This window comes from Anarrhichthys ocellatus, unplaced genomic scaffold (genome assembly GCF_004355925.1).
Source record: "Anarrhichthys ocellatus isolate YVR2014 unplaced genomic scaffold, GSC_Weel_1.0 scaffold41, whole genome shotgun sequence".
Classification (NCBI taxonomy): domain Eukaryota; kingdom Metazoa; phylum Chordata; class Actinopteri; order Perciformes; family Anarhichadidae; genus Anarrhichthys; species Anarrhichthys ocellatus.
The window spans coordinates 3,559,290-3,567,541 of NW_022280071.1; positions in this window are offsets into that span (position 1 = coordinate 3,559,290).

The following is an 8,252-nucleotide window of genomic DNA, read 5'->3' on the forward strand; positions in this document are numbered from 1 at the left end:
GCAGTCCTTGAAATTAGTTTTTATCTGGCAGTCTGTAATGTTCAAGTGTAGACAACCTTCTCTGTAATATCCATGACCCTCAAATGAATATTTTTACTATGCATTGTAATATAATTTCAATTTAGATTACATGCTGACATCTTCAACATTTCAATCAGGTCCTAACATATTGTTTTGAAGAGTTTATTGAGATTGATATAATGATAGTGTTACGACCGGCTCAGAAGTCGCAACATAGGGACTCAACAACAAGTTAGATCCAAAAACCAAAGGTGACAGTTTATTACGTGACACGAAACAAACGTAATGAGAAAATCCAACTGAAGACCAGGGTCTGGTGCCAGGAAGGTGAGAGAGAGCGAGGGCGGAGCAAGGAGGCGCTTATATAGGTCAAACCCATACCTTCATCCAGGTGCCTTCTAGGGGTACATCCCAAGTCTCTTAATTGTCATTTCCTCGCTGCTCAATCCTCGCTTGAACCGGGAGTTGTTCTGCGCCGCCATATTGACGGCCGTCCCAAAGCTCTTATTTCGCTCTGAGGAGAGAGGATCGAGGATGGAGGAGGGATCTCCGAGGAGCCATGAGCGAGGACCCACGAGAACAGACTTCCAGGAAGTGTTTTAATGGCCGACACACCCCCTCATTGTTCATCAGTTATGTGATTGGACGCTGCAGCCGATCGGACTGATGAGATTTTTTTCAACATGTAAACAGTGAAGACGGATCACAGATTAAACTCAAGCTTTATATTTGATTCGTTTTCTGATTCAACATCTGGTTTAAATAAATGTTCATTGTAGTCAGAACAACAAAAGGACCACAAACAACTTTCTACATTTATTAGAAAGATTTGTATTTTCATGATCTGATGTTTCCCTCAATAACTTTATTATGAATACAATTAAAGTCAGAGAGAGCTGGAGAGACTAAACACTTTTTATGTACAGTTGTGTGAAAAAGTGTTCTTTTGAAAAAAATCCTGAAGGAGAATGTCCGGCCATCTGTTCGTGACCTCAAGCTGAAGCGCACTTGGGTTCTGCAGCAGGACAATGATCCAAAACACACCAGCAAGTCCACCTCTGAATGGCTTAAGAAAAACAAAATGAAGACTTTGGAGTGGCCTAGTCAAAGTCCCGACCTGAATCCGATTGAGATGCTGTGGCATGACCTTAAAAAGGCGGTTCATGCTCGAAAACCCTCCAATGTGGCTGAATTACAACAATTCTGCAAAGATGAGTGGGCCAAAATTCCTCTACAGCGATGTAAAAGACTCATTGCCAGTTATCGCAAACGCTTGATTGCAGTTGTTGCTGCTAAGGGTGGCCCAACCAGTTATTAGGTTTAGGGGGCAATCACTTTTTTTTTCCCCTTAATAATAAAAACCTTCATTTAAAAACTGCATTTTGTGTTTACTTGTGTTATCTTTGTCTAATATTTAAATTTGTTTGATGATCTGAAACATTTAAGTGTGACAAACATGCAAAAAAATAAGCAATCAGTAAGGGGGCAAACACTTTTTCACACAACTGTGTATATATATATATATAGCTGGAGAGATAAAACACTTTTTACATAATTTATCATCATTTCATTCAGTCACGTGAGGCTGATCATTCCTGAGTGTCAGGTTTGATGAGTTTTATCATTAAAGAGAAACAATAATCATATTCAGGGTTAATTAATATTGACGTCACAATCTGAATTTCAAAACGTACAGACGTACAGAAATCGATCCTGTGCTTATAAACAGAACACAGGACACAGTTTGTTAACAGACTACAGAGAGAAACACCTCTACAGTGGTGATTACTGTGTGTCTTTATTAGTTATTAGTATTATTAGTTACTATTATTAAGTACAGTGATCATGTGAACAGACACAAACTTCTCAAAAGTCTCTCCAGCTGTTAAAGCCGACTGACAGCTGATCAAGCTGTGATCATCAGCACCGTCATCAGAAACAGACGTCGCTTCACGTGACGCAACTGAGGAAAGGACGTCTCATGTCTCTTAAAACATATTTCCTCGTTTCCTCTCTCCTTGCATGGTTTCCTCCATGCATCCCTGGTGGGAGGGACTAAGACGCAAGGAAAGGACGCAAGTGAGGGAAATGGGGACGCAATTAAGAGACTTGGGATGTACCCAATCACTCATCAGGGAGCTGCACCTAGAACTCAAATACATAGCATACACTGTTGTGGAAAATTATTTTACCCGCTGTTGAGTCTTTTTAAGCTGAAATGAAGAATATTGTCAAACAGAACTTGTCTTTTAAAAGTATTTATTCTCTGGCCAGAGAAGAGGCACAGTTATACAGAGTCACTCGGAGTCTGCAGAAGTGTGCACTATAGATCAAAATTCGTACAGAGTTATAAAGAGAGTGATCAAGGGTGGGGGCCTGTTTCATCCCGTGCAGGCCGTGCTGTTGAAGAAGTATAAGAAGTGCTTTATCTGTGCAACAGACACACAGATGCATACATTTTATCCTTAATGCACAGAACATGTGAATATAGAATAGGTACTTGTTATTTAAGCATTTACACAATATACTAAGTAGAAATATATACTAAGTAGAAATTTTCCATTACAACACACACACACAAGCACAAACATTCACAGCAGGACATAGAATTACACGTAACACCCCCTTCCTTAAGATGACAGCATAAGGGTGTCATCTTAAGGTACATGCAAGAGGGCATCGGCAACAATATTGTCACGCCCCTTTTTGTGACGGATTTCAAGATTGAAGTTTTGAGCCATAAGGGCCCAACGCATGAGTCGTTGGTTGCTATTGTACATCCGTGATAGGAAAACCAGAGGGTTATGATCTGTGAACACGATTACTGGCTGCGGGGTAGAGCCCACATAAGCCTCAAAATGCTGGAGGGCCCAAAGCATAGCTAAAGCCTTTTTTTTGATTGTGCTGTACTTACGTTGAGCTGCAGAGAACTTCTTAGAGCAGTAACACAACGGGTGATCAATGCCAGCAGAGTCTATCTGAAGCAATACAGCACGAGCTCCAGTACCACTTGCGTCCACCTCCAACTTGAATGGCATTGTAAAGTCCGGAGCTGACAGAACTGGGGAGCTACACAGAAGAGCCTTAACAGTTGTAAAACCCTGCTTACACATTGCATCCCAAACCAGATTCTTATTGGGACTAAGAAGGTCTGTCAAAGGGGACACAATGGAAGCAAAGTTTCGGGCAAAACCCTCTATAGTAACCAGCTAATCCAAGGAACTGACGCAGCTCCCGTTTAGTAGTGGGAACAGGAAACTGAGCAATGAGCTATCACCTTCGCCTCAACTGGGCGCACTTGGCCCTGACCAACATGCTTGCCCAAATAAGTAATAGTAGCCTTTCCAAACTCACATTTTGCAAGGTTCAAGGTCAAAGAAGCATCTTGCAGACACTGGAACACAGTGGACAGGGTTTCTACATGCGATGGCCAATCAGTGGAATAAACCACCACATCATCAAGATATGCCTCACAGTTTGAAACGCCAGATAGGACCCTCCTCATAAGGCGTTGAAAGGTGGCAGGGGCATTGCACATGCCAAATGCCATCACTGTATATTATAGAAAGCTATCTGGGGTAACAAAGGCAGAAATGTCAGAGGCACGGGCAGACAAGGGCACTTGCCAGTAACCTTTGAGTAGGTCCAACTTTGTGACAAAGCGTGCAGCTCCAACGCGGTCTATGCAGTGTTCCACATGAGGAAGAGGGAAGGAATCTGTCTTTGTCACACTGTTTACCTTCCTCAAATCAGTACAAAAGAGTGGTGTTCCATCTGACTTTGGCACAAACAAACACGGAGAGCTCCAGGAGCTGGAACTGGGCACAGCAAAACCATGCTGTTCTAAGTATTAAACATCCTGCTGCATCTGGGCTCTTTTTGTGGGGTTGACACGATAAGCATGCTGCTTAATCAGGGAACAGTCACCAACATCAATGTCATGTTGCAAGGCAGAACAGGAGCATCTTGCAGCACTAACTCATCATTAAGAGGGGAGTAAGGTGGCAGCACTGAGGCTAAAGCTACAGGTGATACCTCAACTGAAGTGGATGCATTGATTTCACTAGGCCTTGTCACATATGGCTTCAACATGTTCACATGGTACACACGAGTCTTCTGTCTCCTTTCTGGGGTACGGATGACATAATTTGTTCCATTCAGTTTCTTTTCAACCGTGTAAGGACCTACAAACTTAGTCTGCAGTACTGAACCAGAGACAGGAATAAATGCCTGTACAACATCTCCAGGTTGGAAACTGCACTTGACAGCATTCTTATCATAGTAAGCCTTCATTTTAGATTGCAAGATCGCCAGTGCGTCTTTGGCTACCTCCCAAGCATGGTGAAGGTGTTCTTTGAAAGAACTGACATAGTCTAGGATGTTTTGGGCAGAGGAAAAATCCCCAACCAACTGCTCACGCAATAGTTTTAATGGCCCTCTGACTGTGTGGCCAAACACCAGTTCTGCAGGCCTGAAGCCCAATGACTCCTGAGCAGTTTCTCGGATCGCAAAAAGCAAGAGTGGTATACCCTCATCCCATTCCTTACCGCTCTCAAGACAATAGGTGCGTAACATGGTCTTCAGGGTTTGGTGTAGGCGCTGTAGCACTCCTTGGCTCTCTGGATGATAGGCACTAGAGATTTAATGTTTCGCAGCCAACACTTGTAATATTTGAGCAAACTCTTTTGACATAAAGTTACTGCCTTTGTTCTGTTTGAATAACCTTTGGCAAGCCAAAAGTTGTACAGAATTTCACCAATTCCCTCACTACCAACTTGGCTTTGAAAGAACGTAGGGGAATTGCCTTAGGGTATCATGTTGCAGCACACATTAAAGTCAAGAGACACTGGTGACCAGATTTAGACTTGGGCAATGGGCCAACACAATCAAGAATGAGTCTCTCAAATGGCTCTCCTATCATAGGAATGAGTGGAGCTGGGGGAATAACCTGGTTTGGCTTCCCAGCCATTTGACACACGTGACAAGAGCGGCAATACTCGGCAACATTACTTTTTAAACCAGGCCAAAAGAAATGCCTCAATATGCGGTAATACGTTTTCGTTATGCCAAGATGACCAGACAGAACATTGTCATGAGCTAAGCTCAGTATCTACGACCGGTAACCAGAAGGAACAATGTGGTGAGTAGTATTCCTATTCACTGTCATCATCAACAGAAGAAACCCACTTACGCATGAAGATACCATCCTTCCAGTGAAAAGTGGCATGAGTAGTACCACTCTCATCCTTAGGCAACACTGCTGCCATACACTTGACCAAAGAAGGGTAAGCCTTCTGGGCTGCTATAAGCTGTTCCTTGCCAACCTTCAACTGTGTGTCAGGCCCAGCCGGCACAGTGACAGGACTGGTCAATTTAACTTCAGTAGACTCATTTACAACAGAGTTAGTAGACTAAATGACTGTAATGTAATGTAATGTAATATAAAGTTTGCAGAAACATTATTGCTGTGAAAGTAGCAGTACAGTGTGTGTACAATTTATTTGTCATTCAATAAATGCTTCTCCACTCCTCAAGACCCATTCTAATTTCCCTTTGCCCCAAAATTAACAACTTTGGCTCAGGCTGACCTTTAAAGAGGACCAGTTTTACTCTTTTTATTTATTTTTATATATGTAATTTAACTGTTTAACTGACAGCATTAATCTGTGAAAATACTTATTGTTGGTTAATGGTTGATTGTTAACTTCATTTTGTGTCTCTTTGAAGTTAAGTTTTGTTTATGTCTTGTCCTTTTGAGTCTCTTCCTGGTGTCTCTTTTAGTGACATTTTGTAGGGGACAGCCAGCGGGGCCACTGACACAATGGGTCCCTACACCTGTGCCTGGTAGACCTGTTCAGTAATCCATCCATGATATACCAGATCAGATACAAGCGGTCTGCAGACCTTGAATGTAGTGTGGGTCCACTTTTTCATTTTTTGCTGACAAAGTTCCTCTTGTTCCCATCAGACCTGAAACCCATCTGTTCTTTAACTAAAGCTCTATGCCTTTCTCATTCTCTCTCTTTCACACTCTCACACACACACACACACACACACACACACACACACACACACACACACCATCTCTGCTGTAGAACTACACTTCAGAGCACATGTGTGAAACATACTGAAGACCTTTAATGGGCTCTGAACTGCTTCCTCTCTGTCCTTCCCTGACTCCCTTCACATTGCTCTCAGTTGATACTTGCTTCGTTTCACTGCAGGCCAATGAAGGGAGAGAAGAGGGGACAGGGGGAAGACAGTAGAGCTTCAAAGAAGGAGACAAACAGAGAGGAAAACTTCACTAAAGCTTTTCTTCTAGAGGTGTTCTGCTCAAATACAAAAAGTCTTCTCAATCTCTCAACACAACTCTTTATTCTATCAATATAAATTATATACAATCCACAGTGACCAGTATGAAGGCAAATCACTGTCAAAATCCGAGAGCGCAAATGAGATCCATGCGCGCACGAAAATCAAACAGCCGCGCGCGTATTTTACTTTGACGAGTGCTTTTACGTCATTCCGCGAGCAAAATTAGGGTTAGGGTTAGATTTAAAATTAGGGTTAGGGTTAGGGGTTAGGGTTAGATTTAAAATTAGGGTTAGGGTTAGGTGTTAGGGGGTTGTGATCCCTACGATGGAAGCCAGCAAGATGATCCTCATCCTGAAGCACTTACCTCTCATTCAAGCCCTTAGGATGTCTCGTGTCCAGTCTGGCAATCCAGATCCTTTCAGTCCTTTTCCTCTGGGAAATGTTCCACCTGGGGTTACACTCAATGACAGTAGTTAAAACAGATTTCCATCCATGTAATAGGAAGTGTTTCACAAACAGTGTCTCCATCTTTTTCCTCTTCAGTATATTATATTTGTGTTGAGTGAATCGAATAGAAATGGTGTTCCCCGTTTCACCCACATACTGTAAACAACACTTTTTACAAGAAATCAGATATATACAATTCTTTGACTTTAGACTGCCACGGGTCATTGTCTGAAAGACCTCTTTTGTGTACCGATTAGTGAACCAGTTTTGGTGTTTAAAGTACTGGCCCTGTACTCTGGGTTTAGGATCAGAGAGGGGTTTAATCTTCGCTTTTACCAGGAGATCCTGTAAATTCTTGTTTTTCCTGAATGCAGCAATAATGCTATAGTTTTGTAATGTTGAGGTGCCTGTCATGTGTTTTTGAAAGTTCCTCCTACTTTCTCTGATCAGTTCAACAGTTGACGGGGAAAATGTAGTCACAAATGGAAGGTTACAAGTCACTACTAGAGGTTTAGTTTGCTGAAATGACCTTCTGAATTTTCTAAGAAAGGTCCTAGAGTACCCTCTGGTGGACAAAGCTCGAAACAACACTCTGACTGCCGAATTAAAATCCTGTTCAGTGCAGATTCTGTGAAACCTCAACAATTGTGACTTAATCAGGCCTGCATAGGTGTGTTTTGGGTGGAAACTAGTTTTGTGGAGCAGAGCGTGGGTGTCTGTCTCTTTAAAGAACACTTTAATCGCTAGTGTGTTGGTCTCCTGGAACCTGTCGTCCTTAAAAGTGTTGGTGTCCAGGAAATCCACAGAGGTCAAACTGCTGGTGGATTTTAGCGTGATTGATTCACTGTGATTATTGAGCGTGTTCAGAAAAGTGTCAAAATCCTCTCTCGTGTGAGGCCACACCCCCCAGATGTCATCTAAAAACCTGTAATAGTACAGAGGTTTCTTAGGACATATTTTTAGGGCTGACGCCTCCCATTCAGCCATAAAGATGTTTGCATATGCGGGAGCAAATTTCTTCCCCATAGCTGTACCTTTAATTTGAAGGAAGAACTCTCCATTAAATGTAAAATCATTTTTGGTCAAATTAATCTCTAATAACTGTAATAATTCTTTTTCTGTTTTTTTTTTGTTTGGATGTTTCTGAAATGACATTTTTTATGGCTTGCATGCATTCTTTGAAGTCAATATTTGTATATAGACTGTCTATGTCAATCATGAACAGAATAGAGTTGTCAGGAATGTGCAGTTTTTTCACTATGTTGACAAAGTGGTACGTGTCCTTAATGTAACTTGGATGTGTGGTCGAGAGAGGATTGAGGAAGAAGTCCAGGTACTCTGCAGTGTAATATGTTTCACTGCTGCAGTCAGACACAATGGGTCTACCTGGAGGGATTTCATGTGGTTTGCTCCACTTAGTTGGATCCTTGTGAATTGTAGGCAGCATGTAAAATAATCTGGCTCTGGGT